The 26,943-nt window shown below is 43.5% G+C and overlaps 1 protein-coding gene across 1 annotated transcript in view; it reads left to right on the forward strand.

Moving 5' to 3' along the window:
* The first annotated feature begins 12,659 nt into the window (after positions 1-12,659).
* The window catches only part of LOC146863753 (uncharacterized), a 218,590-nt gene continuing 204,306 nt past the window's right edge, over positions 12,660-26,943 (forward strand). Inside the window, exon 1 of the mRNA XM_085627901.1 lies at positions 12,660-12,727. The gene's annotated coding sequence lies outside the window, so the exon portion shown is untranslated. The remainder of the gene's footprint in view (positions 12,728-26,943) is intronic.

Here is a 26,943-nt window from a genome sequence, read left to right on the forward strand (position 1 = left end):
TCAAACCCCCATCACTACCTCACAAATGTGTGAGTATCGGGTCTTCCGTATGCGGAAAAGCCTTTCCATTTTTGCACTTATGTTATCTGTATGAAAAGAAGTACACATGTGTCAGTCAATCTATACATGAGTGACAAATGTAGTTTGGAAATGCATGCTATCATGTGCGATGATTCCAACATTAGGGCCAATCATCCAGTCACTGTGTGGCCCACACAACCCAAGACAATACAACTCAGTTGGTTCATCACATACTGTGCAGTCTGCTGAATGTCATGATTCTACGTAAATCATTTTCACACTTAAAAACTAATCAATTTATGATGAGCCAGAGAAATGAGAAACCAGTTACCATACATTATGGCATTTGATTGTTTCCAAGAAAAAATGAAATTATCTGTCTTCCCATGTACAAATCATGCAGTCATGTGATTCTTAATCTGCAACAACAGGTGAGATCAGACAGTATCAAAGTGTGTTGTGGATGAAGATATTTTTTTCTAGACATCTATACCTCTTGACCGTTCATTTCACACATCCACAGAGTAATGCACTGTAGTAGCAATTTCCATTTCTGGAAACAGATATGTTGTTGCTGTCTCAACAATAATGAACCTCAGAGTTGATGACACTACTCATGTTGACTGGCATGCAGCATGCCATGTAGTACTAGCAGGGTGAACTACACCTCAGCTTATTTATCAAGCATACGTGCACCTACCTTCAAAACGTTGACTCTTGCTATTGTGCACATTGTTCAGTTTACGTTACACAAAACATAGCCACAGTTTGATTACAGCTACTTAGTCCTCATGATAATGGACCAAGGATTCATTACAGTATCATGAATTAAGTCTTAAAGAGTCATGACTATGAAAGCAATTTCGGAGTACAAGATATGCCACACTTGGGTGATGACAAAATTAAGTATTGTTCTTGACACAGCACAAGGATGACCCTATCCAAATACATAAGGCAGACTGCCATTCCTATGGCTCATTTGCACACAAATGAGTATGGTCTATGGATGTCATTTGAAAGTGCGTCATGGATCAGGTATTCCTAGAATGATACTTCAGACATTTGAGGCCTGGCTGACAAACAACAGTCAGATTATTAAACTTGTTCACACTTAAAATGTCAGTATCATGAAGAGACATATGACAATGATGGACACTGAGCATGGCCAGATTTTGCTTGGTTCTTCTCTGTGTTATTACATTGACTCTATGCAAAAAAGCATTGCAACCCATGTACTTCCCTAGACCAGCTGACTCTGACCTTGCACCCGCACTGCAACCCTGGAACACCATCCTGTCCAACGATCAAGCACAACACCACTACCCACATGTAGTAAGGACTGTGTTAAGCATGCCTTCCTCTCCAAACATCATCCATCTGATGCTGATGTCTCCACTTGGCTTCTGCTACTCCAGTCTAAGTGGCAATGGGCACTCCGTTTTGCATGGTAGATTGAGAGAAGGCCTGTCTGACACTTTCTTGGCTTTAATATGTCCACGCATGTCTCCACCCAGTACAACATTCACAATGTGTTTCGTCATGGTATTTGAACTTTGATAGCATTCAACAAGTTGAGACTGCAGATGGATGTAGTGATCATACTCTAGTTGCCTACATACAGAGTCAAGCTTCCATCCTTGCACATCACCAACATCACAATCAGTGATGAATTATACTCACTGGTAGCATTGGGGTCGTCAAATGTGTCGACCTCCTCCTGAGTATATGCCTGTGGTCCACCTAAGAAACATGAACAGATGTACAATCATGTTGAATTCTAGACATATGTACATCCTATGGAAAATAAAAGTTAGTGTGACACATGCATGTAATTACCAGACCATGTCACCCCTTTCACATTAAGTACAGCAATGTTGTGCCACCCACACCTGGATATTGTAAATGCTGGATCAATTCCACATCACAGTTCTCTGAGTGTGAAACAAACATGTGTAGCAACCCTGTGAGTTTGCATATGCTTCAACAGATTCATCAGACATGCCCTTACGCAGACACAATTGCACAATGCTGGAAGGATGTCTGGTCCCAAAAATTGGTCTGTGCATGCACATGTGTACACAGTTTTTTGATGTGATGACTTACAATAGTTCTTTGACTCTCTACGTGCTTGCAGCATGTTAAACTATATCCTGTTGCCTGATTGCACACTGATTGGACCATGCTTGTTACTTTTGCATTGTTTATTGCACATGTCTTGTTGTTATTTTGGCTGCCCGCTTCCCTCTCCATTCCTGATGCACCCCCAATGCCTCCACCCTGACGATTCCAGAGTTCCAGCTGCGCATCGGTAACCCCTTCCAAATTTAATGGTGTTTGATGCGTGTCTACAGGGCAGGCATGCAGAGTATTTGCTCAACAGCCAACCCCCTCTACAGCCGTAAACAACCCAAACACAACCAGCCCCAGAGGTTATGGATCTCCCAAATCCCTTAGCTATGACTCAGCAAATGTCCTTGCACTGTACCAGTGAAACATTTCAGAAATGCAACCTGTACACACAAAGCAACAACCATGGACAGTAATCCTGACTACACTGCCCCCAGACCTTCACCACCAACTGCACACACATAAACTACGCACACACCAAACTGCACCAACTCGTGATCCCTGAAATGCATCCTCCTCAAAGTGTCCTTCCTGCACAGACCAGCCATGAAGATCTGAGTCATCATCAACAACCTTGCACCAGATGTTGCGTTACTCACAGTAACCAGGGAAAACACCACCTTTACCAACAACATTGACAACTGCATCACCAAACGATATGAAAATATGAGGAAGGGCCTGCAACAACTGCCCTGTATGAGGCCTTACCATTGCACTTAAGAGCTACCTCCGAATCACAAACTCAAGCTCAAGCAACAGCTCACTCAACACCAAACACCTATACTTCCACATCCAGCCAAGCCCAAGGACAACCTTGTGAGGGACACTTGGCTACAGACCATCAGACCTTGAACCGTGTACACCACCTACATCACAAACATACTGTTGCATACTTGTACTACATATTTGTAACATACCTCAACTCACAGCTTAACAAACTCAGTGACAACAAATTTGCCAGCCGCATGGCCAACCTTGAAAATATTTGACAGTAACAACTTGTCACCACCCACAACCACAAGCTAGGGCAGAACATCACCACATCCACTACAGCCAGCCCACGTAACCCTCATGGACTCACCAGCACGGTGTACACCTCCACGTCAACAAAGCATCTGCTTGCAAAAATTCCTAAATGCACTCCACAAAGGAACAGACAGAAGATTAACATAGAACAACTATAATCAGCCACAAACCAAAATGCCACCAACACCTTGAACAACACAAACTTTGCTGAAAATGGACCCCACACATGGATCTCAAAGTGTGTAGATGAAATTGCACCAGTATGTAGCACCAACACACAGCAGCGCAGGAAGCCAACATGGTTCAAGGCCAACCCACATCAATCGTGACGCACATGCAGACGCCTTGTGGAGAAGCAGAGTAACTGCAAATCCCCTGAAGACTGATCCAACTACAAGAACACCATATCAGAATTCCTACCACACATCAGACTTACAAAAAGGAACTTCATGCCACACTCGATCCTCAGCATAGTAACTATTTGGCATCATCAGTTATTTTGGCAAAACACACATGGATAATACAGATGTCTCCCCCTCCCAGGACCACTACAACAAGCTCTGCTCATACTTCCCCACAAATTTCATGTGCCTCTAAGACAAGTTCAAAGACCAGACACAGTTGTCTGAAACCACACAATCTTCAAGCAACACCAGATACCCCTCCATCTAGTCACTAACAACAATCAGCACCCAAGACAACGCATCTACCATGAGAGGCATCCACTCATGATCACAAAAGGATCCTATCCCACCCATTTTCCACGAAGCTGCTGCAGCCATCACTCCAGCATTAAAAGATGACGATCAACTCCTGCGTCAAAAGTGGCATTTTCAATGTCAAGTGGAAGTGTGCATAACTCTGCCCACATTCAATGAGAAAACAGTCATCAGCCTGCTCAAACCCCACTCTGCACATCTTCATTGCAACTGTAAAGACCTGACTCTTCAACTGCGCGCAGATGCTTCCCCACTCATTCAGACACTCACATGTGAGTAGCACACTTATAATTTCAATGATTGTTTGGTTGGTTGCTTGATGCCTCATGCTTACATTCAGACTTTATTATGAGAATTACACAGGATAGGGCCAGATTTCAAGAGAGTGCCACAGTGAGGCACCAAAAGCCCTTTGTCTGCACCGCACTGTGTAACTTTCTGAGTACTTGAATACAATGGGGCCAATTTCCTAGTCCCTGGGCCACCAGTACTTCACTGTTGTTGATGTACTTGTGGTGCCTTGTCCTGCTCAATATTTACAAGGGCATGAAAATCCGGCCTGCGTGACTTTCCATGCCTTTATGAAAATGCCACCTTTACACGCAGTAGTTTGCGTGGAAGGGATGTTCCATAGGTGTTGCTGTGGGTGTTCCCACACAATACCCATATCCACTGATGCATTGCCAGACTTACAATAAAGTATAAATCTGGAAACGCTTCAGAATGTGACGCCACCCTAGGGGTGGCATAGTGGGGTACAACGAGGAGAAATGTATTCATTTTTCCTTGTTTTTTTCATCTCCCAATGCCTGCTGCATTCTACAGCACACATTGCAAGAGGAAATCACCTCAATCATTTATTTTGTGTGCAAGAAGGTGCCCCTTCCTGCACAAAAACAATCTCCCCATGTCGCAGGCATCCTTTGCACCATGGTACAAGGGTGCCTTCGCCAGATCAAGGCAGCTGTTTTTGTTCCAGCGCAGGCAAGAGCACAGGAATGCGACATATCATTGTAAATATGTCACATTCCTGGCACAGCATGGCACAACCAAACGCCTTGCATATCCACGCTGCGGCACTTCCTTGCAAATCTGCCTGTAATGTTTTGGTTTGTTGCACAATTTCCAACATTGTACATTGCACATCTGGGCACATTTCAATATGTGAGTATGACAAAAGTTTATTCTGTGCAAAAGAGAGTCAGTTGCATGTCATAGTGGTCCTATATATTCTGTTGACGTTATGGTTTGATGTCTTTGGCCCTGCATTATCAATCATTTGGCTTGATATGCCCCTGAACAGCTACCTTTGTCACATGGTGCACCAATACATGCATCCTGTGTGTAATTGATATGTACACTTATATACACTTGCACATTCTATTTGGATGGTTTGCTATTTCCATGCATTCCTTACAATGCATTGCACCTTTCAATAGTTAATGTGTGTTACATGCCATGTGTGCATATGTCAACAGTCTAACGTATTGATCTACACAACTTTATGTAGGATATTTGCATGCATTCCTATCTGGTGTCCCTTGGATCTTTAGGTTATGCAGCTATGTATGCATGCAGCTTTGGACTGTACGTTATGTGGTTATAGTGTATATGTGGTTTTGCATTTTCACATTGACTTCTTGCATCATCCGGACACAAGGGCTTGTAATGTGGCAGAGGGCCAGCTATTCTTGCAGAGTATATTTGTATGTAAATGTATTTATGCTTACCTACAAGGAGTCCATTGACAAATTGTCCATTTTGGAAACGGTCATTGATGCTGTTTCTGAATATAGATAAATCATGCACACTCCCAGGATATTTGGCAAGGACATTGATGTATAGTCCCCGATGGTCCACAATGGCCTGGACATTGATGGAGTATGTGTGCTTTCGGTTGCGGTATAGGTGTGAAGTTGCTGCAGGTGGTACAAGCTGAAGATGCTTGCAGTCCGTTGTACCACGCTCTTGTGGGAAGCCAGCAATGGCATGGAAGCCTTGTTTAATGTCCATCTGTTGCTAGGGTGTGTTTGGGAAATGGATGTGCTGTGAGCTGAATGATGTTACAGCAAACAAATGATGGACGGAATTCTGACAATGCAGTTTTCTCCCCTAGGCAAAAGATCTGGGTTAAATCCATCATTCTTTTGCGCACTACGGCACCCCAGTTTGGATCCACCATATGCAAATCAGTATTGACCCTGTGTCCCAATGGGAACAGTCCAGACCGAACTGCCAGGCCAGGTCCTCCCTGGACTGGAAACAAGCATCCTGGGACTGGTTTCAGGGTATGTCACCCTTCTTTTGCGTGAGCTGAATGATGGCATCCAAGACAGAAGAGAGGAAGGCGGAGGAAGATGCCTGTGAGATTTCTGCCACTTGTGCTGCTGTTGTTTGAAAGGATCTGGAGGCCAGCATGTGTAAAACCACCAGTAGCTTGGTCAGTGGTGGGATGTTGCTGACCCTTTCATTTGGAGTCTGTAGCTGTGGTGCAACTCCCACCTGCAGGATTAGGTCGTCCATGTTTTCTGCTCTGCAGCACTTTTTTTCAATTTATGTGTTACTTGTGTCATTTCGTGTGCGTGGGTTTATGAGACATAGGCTTGAGAGGGCATTTTAAAATTTCTGTGATGCTTTTTTTATGTGCATCCCCACAGGGGATTGTTGTAAATATCTAATATAAGACGGTTGGATACCGGAGGGTCAGAGGGAGCAAGTTTAAAGACCACGCAGGATTGATTCCCCCATCGAAGTACATATAACACAGAAAAATCCTGAGGTCTAATGGTAAAGAGAAAAAGGTGGTATGTCGGGTGAGGAAGAGAAACCTAATGTACGTAGTGGAAAGGAGAAAGCTCCGAAACCATGGTCATACAATCACCGTGGGTAACTAACCCCATCACATGGGATTTTCATCTCAAAGAAAATCTCAAAATCTCAAGGGGCAACAACGCCCTTTTGTGAGACGTGAGAGCTTTGTGCTGTAGGTATTATGCACCAAGAAAGGGAATAAATCCACAATTGAACCTGAAGTGAGTGGGGGTTGCAGTGCTGGTGTACTAGTAGTGCCAAAAACAGAGAGTGTATTAAAAATAGTGACGGGACGGCCAGAAGACTTCTGTTGAACAATGCCGTACCGATACTAGATTAAAAGGAGTGGGGGCAACACTAATCCGGTTTGATCAATGAAGCGACAAAAGAAAAAGTGGTCGACATGTTTCAGCCATAGCGCCTAAATAGGCTCGGCTTTCATCAGGACCTGGAAGCTACTGCAAAAAAGAAGAAACAACGTGACAAAGGATATGATGGGCACCCTCAACTTGCTTGTGGGTGCACGTCTCCTCAAAGATACACAACACCTAGACAACAAAAAGGGAGACAATGTAAAAATATGTGTGGAACTTAATTGCTCAGTCGTGACAAATATGAGAGTTGTAAACTTAAAGCAAGAGCCACTCACCCGTACAAACTGGGTGGTTAAAGGACCTCCACCTGGCAACCGCTCAGGAAGGAACACCGCTCTGAAAAGAAAATGTAAGACTGCTGAAGGGATGGTGGCTTACATATCATGAGCGGGTGTAGAAGCAGTGGGAAGGTCAACCAAAAACGAGGGAAAACTGCCATAGGCAGTGTCTGCACATGAAGCTAAGCTCAGTAAGGTCATCGTGGGGCTTGAAACGTGGCCAAATGCTGAGCGGATAGTCAGAGCAAAGTGAAATTGCACTTGTCCGTCCTGTGGTGAAACAAAGTGAAGGAAAACATTTAGAAGACAACGCTCGAGGGTAGGCGCCTTCAAAATAATGTAATCAAGTGAAACCCAAAGAGCGAGGAGCCTACCTGTCCGTCGGGGAACCAGGCTGGAATGAGCCTGCAGCCGGAGGTCCCGTATGGTTGGACGGAGGCGAAAGAAATAAGAAACTGCCAGCGGCTGGTAAGCCAATCGCGGGACAGGTAACGCATGCACGCAAGAGCAAGGGCCAATGCGGAGCGCTAGATCAACCGTCAGGCAGTAACCTAGGAGATGAGAATGCAAATGACAGGGCGGGGATGGCGCTGTCAGAAGTTCAAAGGCTGGAGCGTCATGATTAATTAGGGAGATGACACGGGAGCGCAAAGAATGCGGAAACCACCGTCAAGTAGGAAGGTAGGCTGACGGGGCACTTGTTGCTCTGGAATGCACGGAACATTATGGGGAGTGCGAGCAGATGTAAAGAGCATGCCTACTAACGCATAGGAGGTGCAAGATGCCCAGGGATCGCCAGGGATTACCAGGTGAGATGCCGGGACAAGTACAGCGGCCGAAGGTGTGTGAGCCGGAGTACACAGCGGGTAGTCATGACAATGGATGTGATACAGGCTGGATCGCACGTGCCCATCTAAGAAATGTGACGCATGGGTCAAAAGAGCGAGCCAGGAGTGTTTATAAAGACAACCAAGGAATATCGTCGTTAAGACCCCGAACATGTGTTTGTAGTTTGTACACCCACCTCTGCTCACGTTTGAAAAGGAAGGAGGAGCTGTCTGTAAGATGTGGTGGTATGTAGGGTTTATCAATGACAGTCCAATGTAGGTCATTGGGAGCATGATTAACCTCCAGGAAGTGGTTGGTAAGTTTGGTGGAGGAGCGGCCACACCGTATCGTGCTCTTGTGTTCCAAGATGCGAGTTTTGATGCGGCGGGTGGTCATGCCAATGTATCTCAACTCGCAAGGGCAGGTGATCAAATAGATCAAATGAGAGCATGCATAATACCTACAGCACAAAGCTCTCACGTCTCACAAAAGGGCGTTGTTGCCCCTTGAGATTTTGAGATTTTCTTTGGGATGAAAATCCCATGTGATGGGGTTAGTTACCCACGGTGATTGTATGACCATGGTTTCGGAGCTTTCTCCTTTCCACTACGTACATTAGGTTTCTCTTCCTCACCCTACATACCACCTTTTTCTCTTTACCATTAGACCTCAGGATTTTTCTGTGTTATATGATTGTTGTAAATATGCCTGCGTCAGATATGCGTTGATTTTTTATTGGGAACGCCTACCGTGCAAAAATACTTAAGCAACGCAGACAAATCTTGCACATCTCCATTCCGTTGCATCTTCGTTTATGTGACACATCTCCATAGATGCGTCACTTCGTAAATTTTGTGTAAAAAGAACACTAATGCGTCACAAAAAGTGACGCATCGATGGCGCAAGGGGCTTCTAAATCTGCCTCGAAATGTTTCTCAAATTTCTGTGTAAGAAAGTTGTAAGATCACCGGGTTGAAACAAATTTCCTACCACCCAGTGTTCCACCATGTCTCCCAATAAAAATGGTTCCTCACTCTTCTGGTTGGGTCAATTACCCACTACAGGCAAGGGCCCAAAACGTATTGTGGAGACATCAAAATGAACTATCGCAAAAACGATCTGATTTTTCAAGGAATTTTGCAAGGGGGTCACTTGAGTTTTTGGTTCAGGGCTTGGTGGCCATCTAGGGAAACCCACCAAACCCACACATTTCTGAAAACTAGAGACCCAGGGGAGTCCAGGGAGGTATGGCTTGTGTGGATCTCCCAATGTTTCCCTATCCAGAATCCCCTGCAAACCTCAAGTTTTGATGAAAAAAAAACAACTTTTACTCACATTTCTGTGTGGGAAAGATGTAGGATCGCTGGGCTAACACAAGTTTCCTACCTCCCAGTGTTTTCCTAGGTCTCCCGATAGAAACAGTACCTCACTTATGTGGGTTGGTCAAGTATCCACAACAGGCAAGGGCCGGAAACGTTTTGTGAAGACATCAAAATCACCTATCACAAAACGATCTGCTTTTGCAAGGGGGGTCACATGATTTTTTGGTCCCGGGATTAGCGGCCATCTAGGGAAACCTATTTATGTGTGGAATCACGGTGCCAGCACAAATGTCCTTCCCCCACAGCATTTCCCTCAGTCTCCTGAATAAAATAATTCCTCACTTGTGTGGGTGTCCAATGCAGAATTGGCTAAAAACATATTTAAAAACAAATGTAGGGCTTAAAATTCTCAGTACTATGCCCTTAATCCCTATGTTTATGGCTCTTCCCAGTAACAGGACCTTGAGCCACCCACACGTTCACGTTTTGGGCCCTTGCCTGTCACGGGTACTTGACCCACCCACGCGAGTGAAGTACCATTTTTATCTAAAGACTTGGGGGAATGATGGGTGGTAGGAAATTTATGGATCCATGCAGATTCCGTTACTAAACAGAAAAAAATGTTTTTTTTCATCAAAATTTGAGGTTTGCAGGGATTCTGGATAGGGGATCGTTGGGGAATCCACGCAAACCATACCTCCCTGGACTCCCCGGGTCTCTATTTTTCAGAGATGTGTGGGTTTGGTATGTTTACCTAGATGGCAGCCAAGCCCGGGACCAAATACTCATGTGACCCCTCCTTGCAAAACCAGGTTTATTTACGGATACATAGGGGGCATCTGCCTTTTGGTATGGGGTCGGCAGCCATCTACAGGAATGATTCCTTGCTGAATCCTAAATTGTGTCCTATTTTCCAAAATGTATAGCTTTCCAGGATCCATTATTGCTTTCATACCCATTTCTACCAATAACTGGAAGATGTTTGAAATCACAAACAATTGCAAAAATAGGCTATGCCCCAGTAAAATACCAAAACTGTGTACAAAATGTTGGTTTTCTGACAAATGTCTGTCAGTCCCTGAACTCTGGGAAAATTGTGATTTCAGCCCCACAAACCCTTTGTTGATGCCATTTACAGGTAAAAAAAACAGATGCTTTCATTTGCAGCACTTTTTTCCCATTTTTCCCCAAAAACCAAAATGCACCTTTAGAATCCCTGTGATGTTGGAAGAAAAGGTAGGACATTTGGTATGGATACCTTATGTGGTCAAAAAGTTACGGGGGCCTAAGCACAAACTACCCCAAATAGCTTAAGAAAGGCTTAGCACTGGGTGGGAAAAGGCCTAGCAGCGAAGGGGTTAAAACACAATCACTCAGCACTCACACACACAACATGCTCATAGTGATTTTCAAACAGTTACACTTCACACCCAACCAGCAGCTTGCACTGCTGTGTAACATCTAAAATAAACATTGACAAAAAACAATACATTTTGTTTTACAGCTGCCGGATTCCTTACTGTCTCTATTCCTGAAGGTATGCTGAATGTGATATTTGGGCTCTATTGCAATTTGTGAAATTGAAGGCTTTTAAATGTTGAATGGGTGGGAATCATCATCATTGTTGAGGATAGATGTGTTTATCCTTTAATGTTTAGAACCGATGCTTCAGGTTATGAAACAGGATAGAGTGATGGTCCATTCAATATGTCTGGAATCATATTTTCCTTGCATAGTTTTTTTCACTTTTCTTTGTCTCTTAATTCAGTTTTAAAGTTAACATATGAATTGCTGACTTTTTGTTGGTGAATTCTCCATTTTAGCAGAAAGCTGCTTTAGCTCACTGTCATGATCTGTTATCGTTATCTTTGCTCAATGGAATGGTTTTTGGATCTTTAAGAGGAAAGTTTGATTCTTCTGATTAATTCTGAGAGGGGCCTCCATCTTGCTGAGCCGAGCATGTCCTTATCGGGAATATCCTGAAGCAGAAGTGAAGCTTGGTTTGGGCTTAGCTAAGTTATTCTGCCTTATGAGAATGGGGGTTTCCTCAGCCTTTCCTCTACTGCCGTAGATAGTTTCACTGTCTCTTTTCCAATGATTATTACATTTTTGCTGTTTTCAATTAGGTCTCTAATTCAAGACCTGATAGAACCACGATCCCCAAGGGATCGGATAATGATTGCGTTGTCTCTTGAAGCCTTCATATAGTTTGTACAAAGCTGGATGTTGTACTTCTGATACTTGTTTTTGTGCCTGTGGTTACTGGTGGGCACATCTATGGCCAAGGCTGCTTATTTTAGATTTATTTTCCTCCAACAGTCTACATGATTCCAATATCTGTAGCACAGTCAGAAGGACTGCTTGCAATATTTATTATTATTGTTGCACCAAGTGTGCCAGTGGGACGTTTGTGTGCAACCAAGAGTCCTTTCTAGTAGGAATTTATATCTAGACCATTCTCCTTGCATTATAAATACAAGGTCCTTCTTTTTGGTACAGTTTGAAGCCAAGATTAGTTGCTAAGTTTTAGGTTGACATTGTAAATTAAAGTGTGTCTGTACATCTAGCCCTAAATCATTTAGAAAACTGTGCACAGCTTTGCACCACTTAGCCTGACTTTGCACCATTATTAAATCTTAATAAATCTGTTCCTGAAAAAGGGGGTGTGAGGACAGTTGATGGTGCAGGTGGTGTGCATGTGTGAATGAAGATAAACTGCGTAGTTAGTGAGTAAAGGTGAGAATGTGGTAAGAGATGTGTCTTGCATGTATCACCCTCTGCTCTGGTTCAGTGATAAACTGCTGAGTGTTTCATCCTTATGAATCAATGGTGGATATTTCTCTTGTTTACCTGTCCGTTTGCACCTCTCCTGTGCCTTTGTCGATTTATTCCTCCAGCTTAAGTGTGCCTTTTGTGAAACTGTGTAAATTAGTGATTGTTAGAATATCTAAATGACTTTTTGCCACGTATTGTAGAATCTTCTTAGAAGCTATTTCCTCTGCCTTCAAGTTGCATAAGCATGCTGGGGACGAGCCTGGTGAAGATGTTGTAGGGGAGTGGTCACTGTGCAGTGGGACATCCCACCTTCTGCCTCCTCCTACTGTTGCATTTCAGGCTCTTTAAAAGGAGAGTGTCTGCGTGTGGAGGCGTGCACTTTGCAGAGGGATCCTTCGAGCACAGACTGAAGAACCTGTGCCTGGTGTAACCTCTTCAGACACCAGGTAAGGGACAAGAAATATGTGGAGTCCATACCAGCACCCCTGCTGCCGGTATTAAACCAGGCCAGTACCTTCGACAATGGACTGGCCCTGACTGAGGTAACAAGGTAACCTGGGGTCAGACGTGACTCTTATCTTGTGATTTATTTACTGTCCTTTCTGATTGTTCATGATAAACATTTTATTTCAAAATAGAGAACACGTTTTAGCTGTGGAGAGCCAGGTAGCAAATCTAGAAAAATTAGGACGTTGATCACTCACATGCCTAAGCTCACCTTGGATTTACTCTAACTCAAAACATTCAAACGTGACAATGAATATAATTAATTTCCACCTGTGCTCTTTTCTCCTGTATCCAGGGATTTAGAGGAGCGGATATGTGCACTTTTTCTTGTTTTTTATTCCACCAAGAGCAATTAGAGCTAACTCTAGGAAACAGGAAGATTTTGACTACTCCTCCTGTTCTGAGGGTGTTGTTACGTGTCCATTTATGTTGATAAACTGCAGCTGGACTAATTATGGATTTTGAGTGAGTGAATGTTAGAGTCAGTGACTGAACACATACATTTCTGGGCTTGTATGTGGCATTTGTAAAGCAGGGATGTACCCAGACAGTAAAAGAGATAGTTTCATGATGACATGCAGAGATAAAAAGAGTGATTCATAGAGTGAACTGTTAGTGCATCATGATGTAGTGTTTAGGAATGGAGCTGGCTGCCCATGGGGGTTGGTTGCAAGGCCTGGCCGTGCCCTCACCATCCATTGCCTTCGGCCTCACACATTACATCATTCATAGCATGTTCCAAGACATCGTTGAATGCATCACTGGTGACCCCACTATGAAAAACTATCATTAACAAAGAGTTGTCAGGAGAGAGGGCTGTCTTTCCCCACACCCTCCTGTGCACCACATATATATATATATATATTTATATTCTCCGTAAAGAACAATGGTTATAGGAACATCATCGTTAGGCCCAGATTTCACACGTAAAAAACCAGTGAAATTCAGCAGTTATAGTTATAGTTATTTCAAGAAACAGTAACTTGTGCTCGAAGGTGACTATAACTTGTGCCCTTGCTATGCACAGATTTTCTATCAATACTGTTACTGCAAATATTACAGTGATATTATCAATGATGTTATCAAAGATGTTGTGAGTGTTGAAATATCTGGGGTAATTAGCACTTCATGGCGAGGGTGCAAGTTATAGTCACCTTAGGGCATGAGTTATAGTTTATTAAACTAACTCTAACTATAACAGGTGAATGTTTATGGTTTTGTATGTTTAAAATGTGAGCCTAAAAATAACATCCCTGTAACCTTTGTTTTTTCAAGGGAATTTCTATGTTTTTTTAATTCTATGTCTTAACTATAATGTCCCCGTAACCTTTGGATTTTTTAGTGAATTTTTATTTTTTTTACATAAAGTCATTTTAATTACTTTATGTTCACATGACCTATGTCAACTCACTATAACCACACAACACTGTACCATGCAAGGCCTCGGCCAATCCTCTGTAGTTACCGAGCCCCAATCATGGGTCTGTGTGTGGATACAGGTGTCTCTGAGTGGGTGCGTAAGTCTCTGAGTGGGTCAGTGAGTGAGTGCATGAGTGTCTGGGTGAGTCTGTGAGTGGGTGTATGCTTGTGTGGGTCTGTGTGTGGTTGTATGAGAATATGACTGGGTCTGTGAATTTGAGCATGAGTTTGTGAGTGGGCCTGTGAGTGTGTGTGTGTAAGTGGGTCTGTGAATATGTGCATGCCTGTTAGAGTGAGACTGTGAAGAGGTGCATGAGTGTCCCACTGGGTCAATGTGTGAGTGCATGAGTCTCTCAGTGGGTCTGTGAGTGGGTATGTGAGTCTCTCAGTGGGTCTGTGAGGGCATGCATGCATGTCTGAGTGGATCTTTGAGTGGGTGTTTGAGTGTGTGAGTGGATCTGTGAGTGGGCGCATGAGTTTTTTTGTGGATCTATGAGTGGGTGCATGAGTGCTTCAGTGGGTCTGGGAGTGAGTGCATTAGTGTCTGAGTGAGTATACAATTTGTATTTGTATTTTATTTTTTGCCAATATTTGCTAATTCACCATAACTTTACATGTGGGACTGTGCTGATGGTTGTGATGCATTTGAGAATATTGTGCGTCTTTTAAAAAATCCTTATCTTGATTTTTTATTGCTATGAGGGGGTACCTCAAAGACCCCAATATATCAAACATAGGGTCAGGTTACCTCTACCCTGACCCTTCATACAACATTTCTTTTCAAATTTTACCTCCGGGGACCATGCCCCAGTTCATAAAATATCGCACACTTTCACAATGTCATCACAAAAGCATCACAAAGCATCCACGGCCCTAGATATTACTTGCGTTATTCTCTTAAATTTCTCGGCAACTACGGAACAGATTACACCAAATAACAAAAAAGCGCAATCTGTTTAACCAAATCTACCAATCTGTCAAATTTGGTATATTTCATACAGCTGTCCAGGATGCAGGCGTGTTGACAAGTCCTGAGGGAATTAACATGGGAAACCCACCCTTTTTTTACACCCCTTTTCTTTGCCTCCTCATGAAAGATCACCCTGACACGTTCCATGCAAAAAAAGAATCACTGGTGCACTTTTTTGGGAAAATGTTGTGAAGATTCGTCAAACAGCACCAAAGAGATAGGCAAGTCAAAAAGCAATATATTATCATGTATATATTCTGACGTGATCAAGGATACATTGCACCAGAAACATGTAATGGGAAAAGGATTTAAAACATTACTGCTGCAACTTTCTCCACATCCTAATGGTGCATCTGCAAGTTATAATTGCTTTTGAGCCTTGAAAAAAACAAAAACATAAATATGTGTATATATATATTCACACAAAAAAACCATAGGTTTCAGGGGCGTTATAGTTAGCTGGACATTTCCCTCGTACAAACCCTCGAAATTCCCCCGTTATCGTTAGTTCAGCTAACTATAACTCGCGCCCCCGCAATGCACTGCTGATGACGTCACATATTGCATCACTCATGACAAGGTCAGTGACATCACTGATGACATCACTGATGACATCTCAAATGATATCACTGATGACATCACTGATGACGTTATCCAGTGAGTCTGTGTTTCTGTAAAATTTAAATATGTTTAATATATATAGGGAAAGGCCTATGGAAGAATGAGTGGGTGTATAAGTATGTGAATGGATGATTTAGTAGGTGCGTGACTGACTCTATAAGTGAGTCATTAAACGTATCTTACTGCAGACTAGTGACTAAACTGTGTGAATGTCTGTATCTGTCTATCTGTTGGTGTATAAGTGGCTCAATGGTTTTGTGAATAGCTATATGAGTGTCTATATGGGTTATTGATTGGTTGTCTGAGTATCTGTATGGGTGCCTGAGTGTTTCTGTAGGTAGGCTGTGTATGACGCTGTGCATAGATGCGTGAGTGGGTGATTCTATGGGTGCATAGTTTTAAGAGTGCATATGTGATGGACTGCATGGGTGGGTGAGTGTGTGTATGGTTGTGTTAGTGATTGAATGTATATCTCAGTGGTACATGTGACAGTAATTACATATGTGAAAGGCAGTATATATGTGTGTAAGAGTATATAACTGGCTATATGTGAGAGTGTGTGATTGTGAGAGTGAGTGTGTGTGTTTGTGTTACTATCCTTGTGGGGACTTGAGTATGATAACACACTCACGCTGTGGGGACTCGATTGCACTGTGGGGACCTGAACCCAGGTCCCCAAAAGGCAATGTTTTCTAAATAATAAAAAATGACTTCAGGAACATCTGTACCAATTTTAACAACTTTTTTAAAAATTGCCTTGTGGGGACCTGTGTTTTATCAAGTGTGTTTATATTTCTGCTTAGCTCTGCCTCTGTAGACAGGAGGCGGTACTGCAGACAAACACACTTTGCATTTAAACACACTTTGCTCACCAGAAACACAAACTAGCAGCAGAAAGGAGAGACATTTAAATGTAAAAGCTCCATAACTTGTGTTTATCTAAATACTTTTCATGCACATTAACCGTTTCTCTATTTATTAAAATAAAACTTTATTTACACAAAGCTATTGGCGCTTTTGTTATGCATGAAGTGCATTGCAGAGCAGTGGCAGCACTTCCTCAACTCTTCCAACAAGTTCCTTTTCAATACAGATAATAGTAACATCTCTACTGGCAAGGGTTTGGTTTTACCGGAAGCACCAAATCCTGAAGTACTTAAATACAATTATGACCGGTCAAAAAATATAATCTTCTTTATAATGAAAATGTTTTGTTTCCTTTTGATGCAAATTCATATTCATGAACTAAACTTTTAAGAAAGCTTGAGATATTTCACAGAAAGTATTTTCAAAACATTATTTATTTCATTGGCACCATTCTCACAGCAGCAAGAATTTTAACAGGACACTCAGAAATCTGAAGAATCCCAAACACATTGCCTCTCTTTAGGTTTTGCCTGCATATAATATTTTTAAGTGTGTTTTGAATTTTGATGAGCACCTTAGTGAGACAAGTACATAATGGCTAAACAATGCACAATATTCTTATAGAGGCTAGTTTGATATGGACACAACATGGTTAATAATGCACAAAATAAGTTTTACAATGTTTCCATGCGTTGCACCAATCAGCAAAAATCAGGCGCTAAAAGCGTGCTCAAAACGCCAGTGGACCTTATTTGCAATCTGTTTTAATTGGGGGAAGGGCAAAAATGAGCACACATTCTTTGTGTCCATTTTTGTTCTTAAGTTGAAAAGACCCTGCATAACTTGTGTGCTGGTCACTCATAATTAGTAGTGAAAGAAGTTCCATATTAATGGAGTGCTTCAAGCCACACCTCTGCCACTTCTAGGTTCTGTCAAACAAACAGGTGAAGCTGTTATCCAATTTCATGGCTCTCAGTTTAAAAACCTTAGAAAAATGGAAGACTGATTCGGCCCTGCTGGCCCTCAAACACATGGCCAGCAGATTGCTGCATTTGTCAGCAGCGAGCGTTTAACTCATAGAGCCATCCTGCCAAAAATGAGGGGTTCAATCATTGCCTCCCTAAAAGATCTGTCTAACTATGCGATTGTTATGCAATTAAAGAGGCTCACGTCAGAAATACATGACACTAGGTTCTCATCATGTGCGGGGGAAACCGCACAGTCAAGTCGTCCGATTTAAACACATCTTCCTCCAGTCTGGGCTGCTTTTGCTGTAAGCTATCATTCTCCTGGCCAAACGTGTGTGGGTAAAAATCAATAGTGAGGTTTTACCACAACAGTTGAAATTCTGATTCAGTTTTCACTGCAGTTTCACGCGCGATCCAAATTAAAACTGAAGTTGGGAGGTTCTTTATATGAAATACTTTATAAGGGCTCGGTTTATAAGGAAGCATCATTTTGAGAAATATTTCTATGGCGATGTTAAACTTTCCGCAACTTTATTTTAAGTACATTTGCATTGTGGATGTATTGTCACTCTCTGCTGGTTGCACAGATACCCGACTCAATGTAGTGAAAATATGCTGCCAGAAACAAAAGTGTTTCAATTATTTTACACTTTCACGGTTTCTTCCTGCATGATGCTGGACGGTCTTTGGTTTCCTCTGAGAGCCCCAGTCACAGCATGAGCAGCCGCAGACAAGAAAGCGCTGCGCCTCGCTCCTCCACCTGCTCTGGGGTGACGGGCACCCCCAACCTGTATCAATCGCACACAACACGTGCGAAACGATACATTAACATATGTATGGTCCCACCGCCCGGACCTCTCTGAATCCCCAAGCGCTGGCAGACTTCCAGAAGCAGCGGGTCTTCGGCCTCTATGCGACGGTGAACAGTGAGCGGGTAGAGGGTGCGTCATAGACGTGCCCGGCTTTCTGGCTTTTATTATTTTAGTATTAGGGAATGCGAGCTGCAACGAGGGCACTGGTGTTAGGCCATATTTTTAGAAACAAAATATGTAATTTGGTATTATACAAATTTTGGTATACCCCAGAGTTAAGAAAAAATTATTTCACTTAACCGACAGTACGTAATAATTAGAAAGTCATTCTTTTGTATTTCACTGACAAACTCTGCTCGAACTTGCCAGAAACGCTGAGAGGAAAAGGGAAGCTAAACACCCTTTAAAACATATTTTAAGCAACTGTCAGGTTACATTTCAGGAGAAGTGTGGCTCAATGGTTAGAGCGGCAGACCCTGAAACATAGATCTAGCCCGGGACCAGGGTTCAATTCCCCGCCTCGGCGGGTCTTGGGCTCAAAAATTCCCCGGACCTGATAATTCTCACCTCGGTGCCTATTCCAATCATAGAGTGCAACTCTGGGCAATAGCGTGCTTAATCTCCACAACGGCCCCCACAACGCTAAGGATGCCTGGCCTCCACCTTGGGGGTGCCCAGGAGTGGACGCCTCACAGGGAAAGCCAGGATGGGTTCCACAGCGGTATTTGTACAAGCGCCTTGAGACCCTTGTGGGTGAGTAGTGCGCTATACAAGTATCCATTTACATTTCTCTTTGTTAACATTAATCTATTGTGCCTAACAGATGAAAATAATTAAAGGCCATGAGATGAGCAATCCGAATTAAAAACTTATAACGCAAATCTGCATTTAAGAAATGCATAAGCAAACATCATTGGCACATGTCTTTCCAGCATCTTTTCTGCAAAAGTAATTGTTTTGTGATGTTTATTTTTTTCACGTGCAGCACATATTTACATTGCATCTGTCCACACACTGTGAGGAGAGGCAGTAATGTTAAATAGCGCTACACTATGTATTAGCTAGGATAAATCTCCACATTACACAGACTCTAATGCAACTTATGTGCACGTTTCCTAGGAAGAGGCACAGAATTAAAAATGCAAATTTACTCTGAAAAAGTTGATAAAACAAAGGGTTATGTTCGGGCCTGGTGTGTGGCGGGTTAGAATGTTTGTACAAAAAGAGGACCTCATTTATGAGAAGCGTTGCATCGCTGTGACAAAACAGTGATGGAACACTTTTCAGTGCGCCCTCCTTGCGAAACCATGGATGTGCTGTATGTACAGTATGGCGCATCATGTCGCAAGGAGTGACAGATACGTCAGTATTACTGACGTATCTGTATGCGCCAAAGTGGCACATTTTGGAGTGTGTCTGAAAACAGATGCAACTCCAGCAATGTGTCCTTTCACATGAGGCAAGCCCCATGTGAGGGGCCTGCATCACCCTTATGCCTGACATGAGGCAGGCGTGAGGTTTTGGCGAAATGGCGTCCTAGAATTGGCGCACTGAAATCTTATAGACTTCAATCCATCAGTTCTATGAGGCTTTGATGCGGGGGAACGCCCACCCTAAATACATTATACCTGACACAGGTATAATGGAGCGCAGGGGTTAACGAGGTGACGCATCTGCCTACATGCGTCACTTCGTAAATATGGCGCAACGTGGGGCATTATTTACGTCACCACAGGCCACAAAAAGTGATGCTACGGCGGCATTAATGTGACACAGGGCTTTATAAATAAGGCCCAGAGAATATAGTATAATATAGGGGATAATATAAGGCTTATTTTCCCTGATCAGGGACTTAATCGTTTTGCAAACAGTTATCATGCTACTCTGTGAATTGCTTTAAAATGAGAGATTTAGTCATCCATGTGTATGTTAAATATATACAAGCAGAAGGATTACAGATTGTAATGATGTTTGTGACAATCTATCATGTAGTTTTTCTTGTGTTACTTATGAGTATGTAGATGTTAGATTGGTATTCAATCTGAGCTAAAGGGATGCTCAAAACTTTGTCACGCACAGGAAATTGCAGTTGACATGCTGTTTGTCACAGAGCTGTCATTTCATTTTCCAAAAATTTTCAAATTAGAGATTTAAGTCAATTAATATATGTGTGTTCTTTTACTGAACCTATGGGAATTATGAGACCGTACACCATACAGACTGACACGTCATCCTCAGAAAGTGAAACCACGGCAACACAAAGACGAAAACAGACACCTCTTACTGTACCAGAAGTGCCAGCTTCCACCTCCCAAGAAACGCCTTTTTTAGAATCAGGCCGCGAAGAACAGGACGACCCAGGCGGGGAAAAAGAAAAAAACAAATCAAAGGGGAAAGACTTACCCCAAACAAGAACTGTTACAGCCAAGAGGGACAAGAACAAGAAGGGGACTCAATAGAGAATTTAGTGATAAATATATCTGATTATCACTTTAATGATGTTGAACTTAAAACCCTACAAAAAGGCACATCTTTCGTACCAACAACACAATCAAACCTCTTGGAATTCCATGTCAGCCTTTACAAATTCATGAGGAAAATACGCTTACGACACTTCTTTGAGAACATAGTTATGGAACAAGCCACAACAACAGAAGACCCTCTAAGAGGACTGAGACCATCTAGTACATATGTAGCCCCCACAAGTCATAAAACTATAGATCTATTTGAACAATTGGTCAAGCAAGACCTAAGTAAAATTAATTTTCAGAAAAAAACGAAATACCGGAATCTTAACACCAAGAATTTGCTATTTTAAAGTCAATATCCAACAACACTTCGATTACATGTCAGAAGGCGGACAAAGGAGGAGCCCTTGTGATCCTTAACACTACCTACTACCTGCAACAGGCAGAATTACATCTAAAGGATGAGAACACTTACATGGAATTGCCAACAAACCCCACAAAGGAATTCAAAGCGACACTAGAACACATTGTACAAAGAGCAGCAGATGGAGGCATTGTCAACGAAAAAGTGAAAAAATATTTACTTCAAAAACATCCCAGGAGTCCCAAGTTTTATATGGTACTAAAAATCCACAAAGACCCTATTCATCCACCATGCCGACCCATAGTTTCGACACGAGGAAGCATACACGAACCGGTGGGTACATTTTTGGACACCTACTTACAACCTTGCGTACTAAAAATGAGATCATTTCTCAAGGATACCACAGATTTTCTCAATAAACTCAACCACATAAACATCACAGAAGAAGAAACCATATTACTTTGTACCATAGATGTAAAAGCCCTATATACATCAATCCCACATCAAGCAGGAATAGAGGCGGTCGAAAAAGCATTACTACACACTGAATATGAAGAAGGCATGAAGGTATTCCTTATGGAACTCCTAGAATTCACCCTCCTACACTCCTACTTCGAATGGCAAAACACATGGTATCTACAGAAGACTGGCACTTCGATGGGCAACTGTGCCGCGCCCACATATGCTAATATTTTCATGAATACCTTTGAGGAAGAATACATCTTAAACATCCACTCCTGGAGTGATCAAATCAAGCTATATTTAAGATTCATTGATGACATTTTTCTAATTTGGAAAGGCACACGGAAACAACTAGAGGACCAAATCAATTCCCTCAACCTCATTGATGACAGATTACAGTTTACCCATGAGATCAATGAACATACCATCAACTTTTTAGATGTAAAAATAACCAAAACCCTGAGTGGTTTTGAAACAAACCTTTTCAGAAAAACCACGGACAGGAATAACACCTTGAGATACAACAGCTTCCATCCTCAACCGCTCAAACTTCACTTACCATACTCTCAACTTTTGAGGGTAAAAAGAATCGTCTCAAACCCCGTCAAGCACACAGAACAACAAGAAGAAATGCTTCAAAGATTCAGAACAAGAGGATACCCAGAACATATACTCCAACAAGCTAAGAACCGAGCAAACAATTCCACCAGACCACAACTACTGTCGTCACAGTCTAAAACCAAGACAGAAAGAATCACATACGTCAGCAAATACTCCACCATGTGCCTACAACTCAAAAGATCTATAAGAAAACATTGGCCGCTACTACAACTAGAGCAAGATTTTAAGAACATCTTCATTCAGGAACCAATATTTGCCTATACCCGGGGCAAGAACATTGGTGAACTCATCAAACACCCCACAGAAAAAATTCAAACCGAATATAAAGGCACTATCCCGTGCCTGAACTGTAGTAACTGCAACAATATCATCAAAGGCACTTACATCACGCATCGAATGAAAGGCCACAAAATTAAACTTCAAGTAACGGCTACATGTGATACATCTAATGTAATCTATCTACTGAAATGTCCATGTGGGAAAGCCTATGTTGGCCAAACAGAGAGAAAACTAAAGGTGCAGATGAATGAACATAAAAGCAACATCAGAACCAAACAAATGAAATCCACAATAGCCCAACACTTCATAGAGGCTCAACACCACAACAGTCAACTAAAAGCTTGCATCCTAGAGGTAGTGGAAAAACGAGAAGGAAAAGACAACCACAATGTGTTGCTACAAAGAGAAAACTTTTGGATATACCACTTAAGCACTCTACAGCCTCATGGGATGAACGACAGGGTGGAATTTTCCTGTTACCTTTAAACCACGTACAGCAGTACAGCAGTTAGCCACTATGTAACTATTTACCATATTGATACATATCCACGGCGATTGTGGATATCATATCGGACTGCTTGCAGAAAGTCGTTATATCACCTCCATTAATGTATTTGTGTTATATTTTATGTTACACTGGCATCACCTACATATGGTTATTACACACACCACCGCACACTCAATGTTCTCCTTTTTTGGTTAATCCTTTTTTGGTTAATCTGTTTCAATGAAACTTTATTTAGCATAAGAAAGGGTTTCGATACTTCCAGCCCATTTCTATGTTTAGCTCATTTACGCATCCACGTCATTACCCACATAATGGGGAACTTGGAAACACCATTACACAGAAGATAGATTCCCGCGTAGAGAAACGCGTCAGTCATCAGCAACGGTAAGATTACGGATAGGCCAGCAACCGCTTTTAAGGGGGCACCATGGATCTTTATTTAAGCACGATGCCTACGATAACATTCACTAATATCCCGTCACCGCGTTAGCGATCATGAACACATTGTTCACACTCCCCCTTTAGAACCATACCGCGTAGAGCATTCATGCACTTTGAATAACGATATATTGTGTCAGCATCACAGTCACACTTCATTAACCGATAAACCATCGCACTGGCCAACGTTTAAACAATATCACCATGAATCAATTAGAGATATATTTTTTTTGTAATTATATCACCATGCGATTAGAAGAATGGATTGTCAAAAACGTTTTTGTATTATACACAAAACATTTGTATTTTAGATGTTCCCTGAGGAAGGCGTTAAGCCGAAATGCATTGGAACACCGAACAAGATGATGCTTTGATATTGCATTTTGGGAAATATAGTATGTTGAATAACTATTAAGACGATTGTGAAAATAAAGAACAATCTGGAGAAAAAAAGCGAATGAGTGAACAACACACTTTGTTTACAACCAAGTAAAGCCAAGACGGCTACAAACCAGTGCCCAGGGAGACACCCCACAGAGGTGGGGCTGCTACGTTTTTTGATATTTTCGACACTCCTAGCAGGGAGTGATACCCAGGAGCACGGCACACACTAGGATCCAGCAAACAACAACGCAGTGCACAAGTGACTTTAATGTGATTTTGTATAACTACCACACGCTTGCATTTTTCCCCAGATATATTTTGGGGAGGTCAAATCTCCCATACTTAATGGGGGGGAGTGCCCGGTAAATACTGAGCCATGTGAATTTAGGTGCATTAAGCTCCAAAGGCCACTTCTTATGGCGCCTTTTACAGAAAAAACTCAGAATAAGTGATAATTGCAATAGATAAATTCCGCAAGCCTTAGTGTCAGATTGTTTTGGATGCAATATTTATCTCACTGGCTATCATACTCCAGGCCTTTAACTTTCATTGGGATTACAGTGTGTCACTTGTTATATATAGGGATGCTACAGATTGGTATGCAAATTTAATTTTAGGAACGTTCACCCGTATTATGAATTTTATTATGAATATAAAGTAGAATTTGATATGCTTTGTCACAAAAATTCAAACTGCAAACAATTCATCATGCAATTTTATCATTTAGTTGGGCATATATGGTAATTGTTGGACCCGGCCTCATAGCATGGCTCTACTTGTCCCCACACCGCCTAACCTGGTACCTGCAGCCCCGAGCCCACGGCCTAGCTGCTCCTTTCCACCAGAACACACGCACCCGACCCGGACATCCTCGTCCATGGCCTCTCTCCCTTCGGCCACCCGGGGGCCGCATGCCCACTTCATGCATCAAGATGGCCGCCCGGCCCCAGCGCGACCCGGGCCTGGCGGCGCCACTCCGGCTGGAGGACACCACGCTTGCCAGGGGATGAGAGAGGGAGGAGCAGTTTCTATCGCACCTCTAAACTCCCCTGGGACGATGAGTTTCGATCGGCCCTCCGGCCTCCCTGAGAGCTGGCTCCACGCCTGCTGGGTGTCTGGGACTCCTCCCGACCCGGCCCTGAGAGGATCAAAAGACAATGGCAGGAAACCCCGACAAGCGACCCCCAGGTGACAAGACCCCTGCCTGCACAGACTCCGGACATCAAAGAGGGGTCGACCTATAACAAGGGGTGCTCTGAGACTGTCCGGCAGATTCGACGCTGGAACAACGAGAGCCTGCTGACGCGGTCGCGGCTCCTGGAACTTAGAACCACCTGAGCCCTGCTGAGTGACTCGCGGCTCCCTGAAGATCGTAAGACCTCCGAACTGTACCTGAGCCCTGCTGAGTGACTCGCGGCTCCCTGAAGATCGTAAGACCTCCGAACTGTACCTGAGCCCTGCTGAGTGACTCGCGGCTCCCTGAAGATCGTAAGACCTCCAAACTTGTGAATGAGCCCTGCTGAGTGACTCACGGCTCCCTGAAGATCGTAAGACCTCCGAACTTGTACCTGAGCCCTGCTGAGTGACTCGCGGCTCCCCGAAGATCGTAAGACCTCCGAACTTGTACCTGAGCCCGCTGAGTGACTCGCGGCTTCCACAGACTCCACCGGTCCCGCCGGACCCCAACGACAACAAGCCTACCCCCCAGCTCGAGGATTGTGAGCTGTGCGCCGGGTACGTCCTTGCCTTGAACCTTTTACCAGAGACTGTCCCGCTACCCCCTATCCCTTCCAAGACTCATTGAGCCCGTGCTCTCCTTGTACATATTTGCAGCGCTAACCTGTTTGATAAAGATTGATTCCTAAGAACGCATGGTGTGGTGTTTCTGTGTCGTGTGGTGCCAGAAGTACGATCCTCGATACAAGATTCCTCCTCCTGAGGAGTCTCCCGCCAGTGCCCGGCTACGATACTTTGAGGGTGGGTCTCAGGGTAGTCAGGACCCCCTTTACGGGCTCCTCTGAGGTCGCCGTCTAACATTGGTGGCAGCGGTGGGATTCGGGCCCATCACCTAGAGATCGTACCGTGAACGACGGACGCACTACCGACAAAGATGGCAGAAGGAAACGCCATGATCCCCGCAGAAACCAACGACAACAGGGTGTTCCAGGTGGAACAACTAGAAGAATACACGCACAAAGAACTAAAGCAATTCTGCAAAGAACTTAGAATCGCTACCACCGGTCTCAACACCAAGGAAGATTTGCAGAAAGCACTGAAAGCTTGGGTGGATGCCGGGGCCTCCCGCCCAGAAGGCACGGGGGAGCGCCCCGACGAGGCCGAACCCCCCAAGGCGAAAGCAGCAGCAATCAGGTGCGAGGCATCGTACCAGACAGGGGCCTATCCCCGGAAGAACTCGCGGACAGAGAGAGAAGCCGCAATCACGAACTCGAGTTAGCCAAACTCAAAATCGAAGGCGAATTAAAGTTAGCGGAAAAAAAGCTAGCAGTAGAGCAAATGCGCGTGCAAGGCGAGCTAGAAGAGAAGAAGCTCCAACAGGAACACGAAGGAAGGAAGCTCCAACTAGAGCACGAACGCAGCTTGAAGGAAATCGAGCTCAAGGCCAGAAGCGAGGAAGGGAGGCCCCCGGGAAACCGAGAGGCGGCCTCCCCAGCGGAGCAGAAGGTCCACATCCCCAAGGACGTGGTCAAAGAATATTATAAAAACGATGACATTCAACAATGGTTCAGGGCCTACGAGGTCGCCATGACCTCCCATCGGGTCCCGCAGAAGGACTGGGGGCGGGGTTGTGGGGACGGTTTCTGAGCGAAGGAAGAGACACCCTGCTCGACCTACCCATCTCTCTGCAGACCTCCTACAGCCACATGAAAGAGGCTCTACTCACAAGGTACGGTCTCACCCCCGAGATGTACCGTCAGCGATTCCGGGACTGCAGGAAAATCCCGGGCACCACCTG

Source organism: Triturus cristatus, chromosome 2_1 (assembly GCF_964204655.1).
Source record: "Triturus cristatus chromosome 2_1, aTriCri1.1, whole genome shotgun sequence".
NCBI classification, from domain to species: domain Eukaryota; kingdom Metazoa; phylum Chordata; class Amphibia; order Caudata; family Salamandridae; genus Triturus; species Triturus cristatus.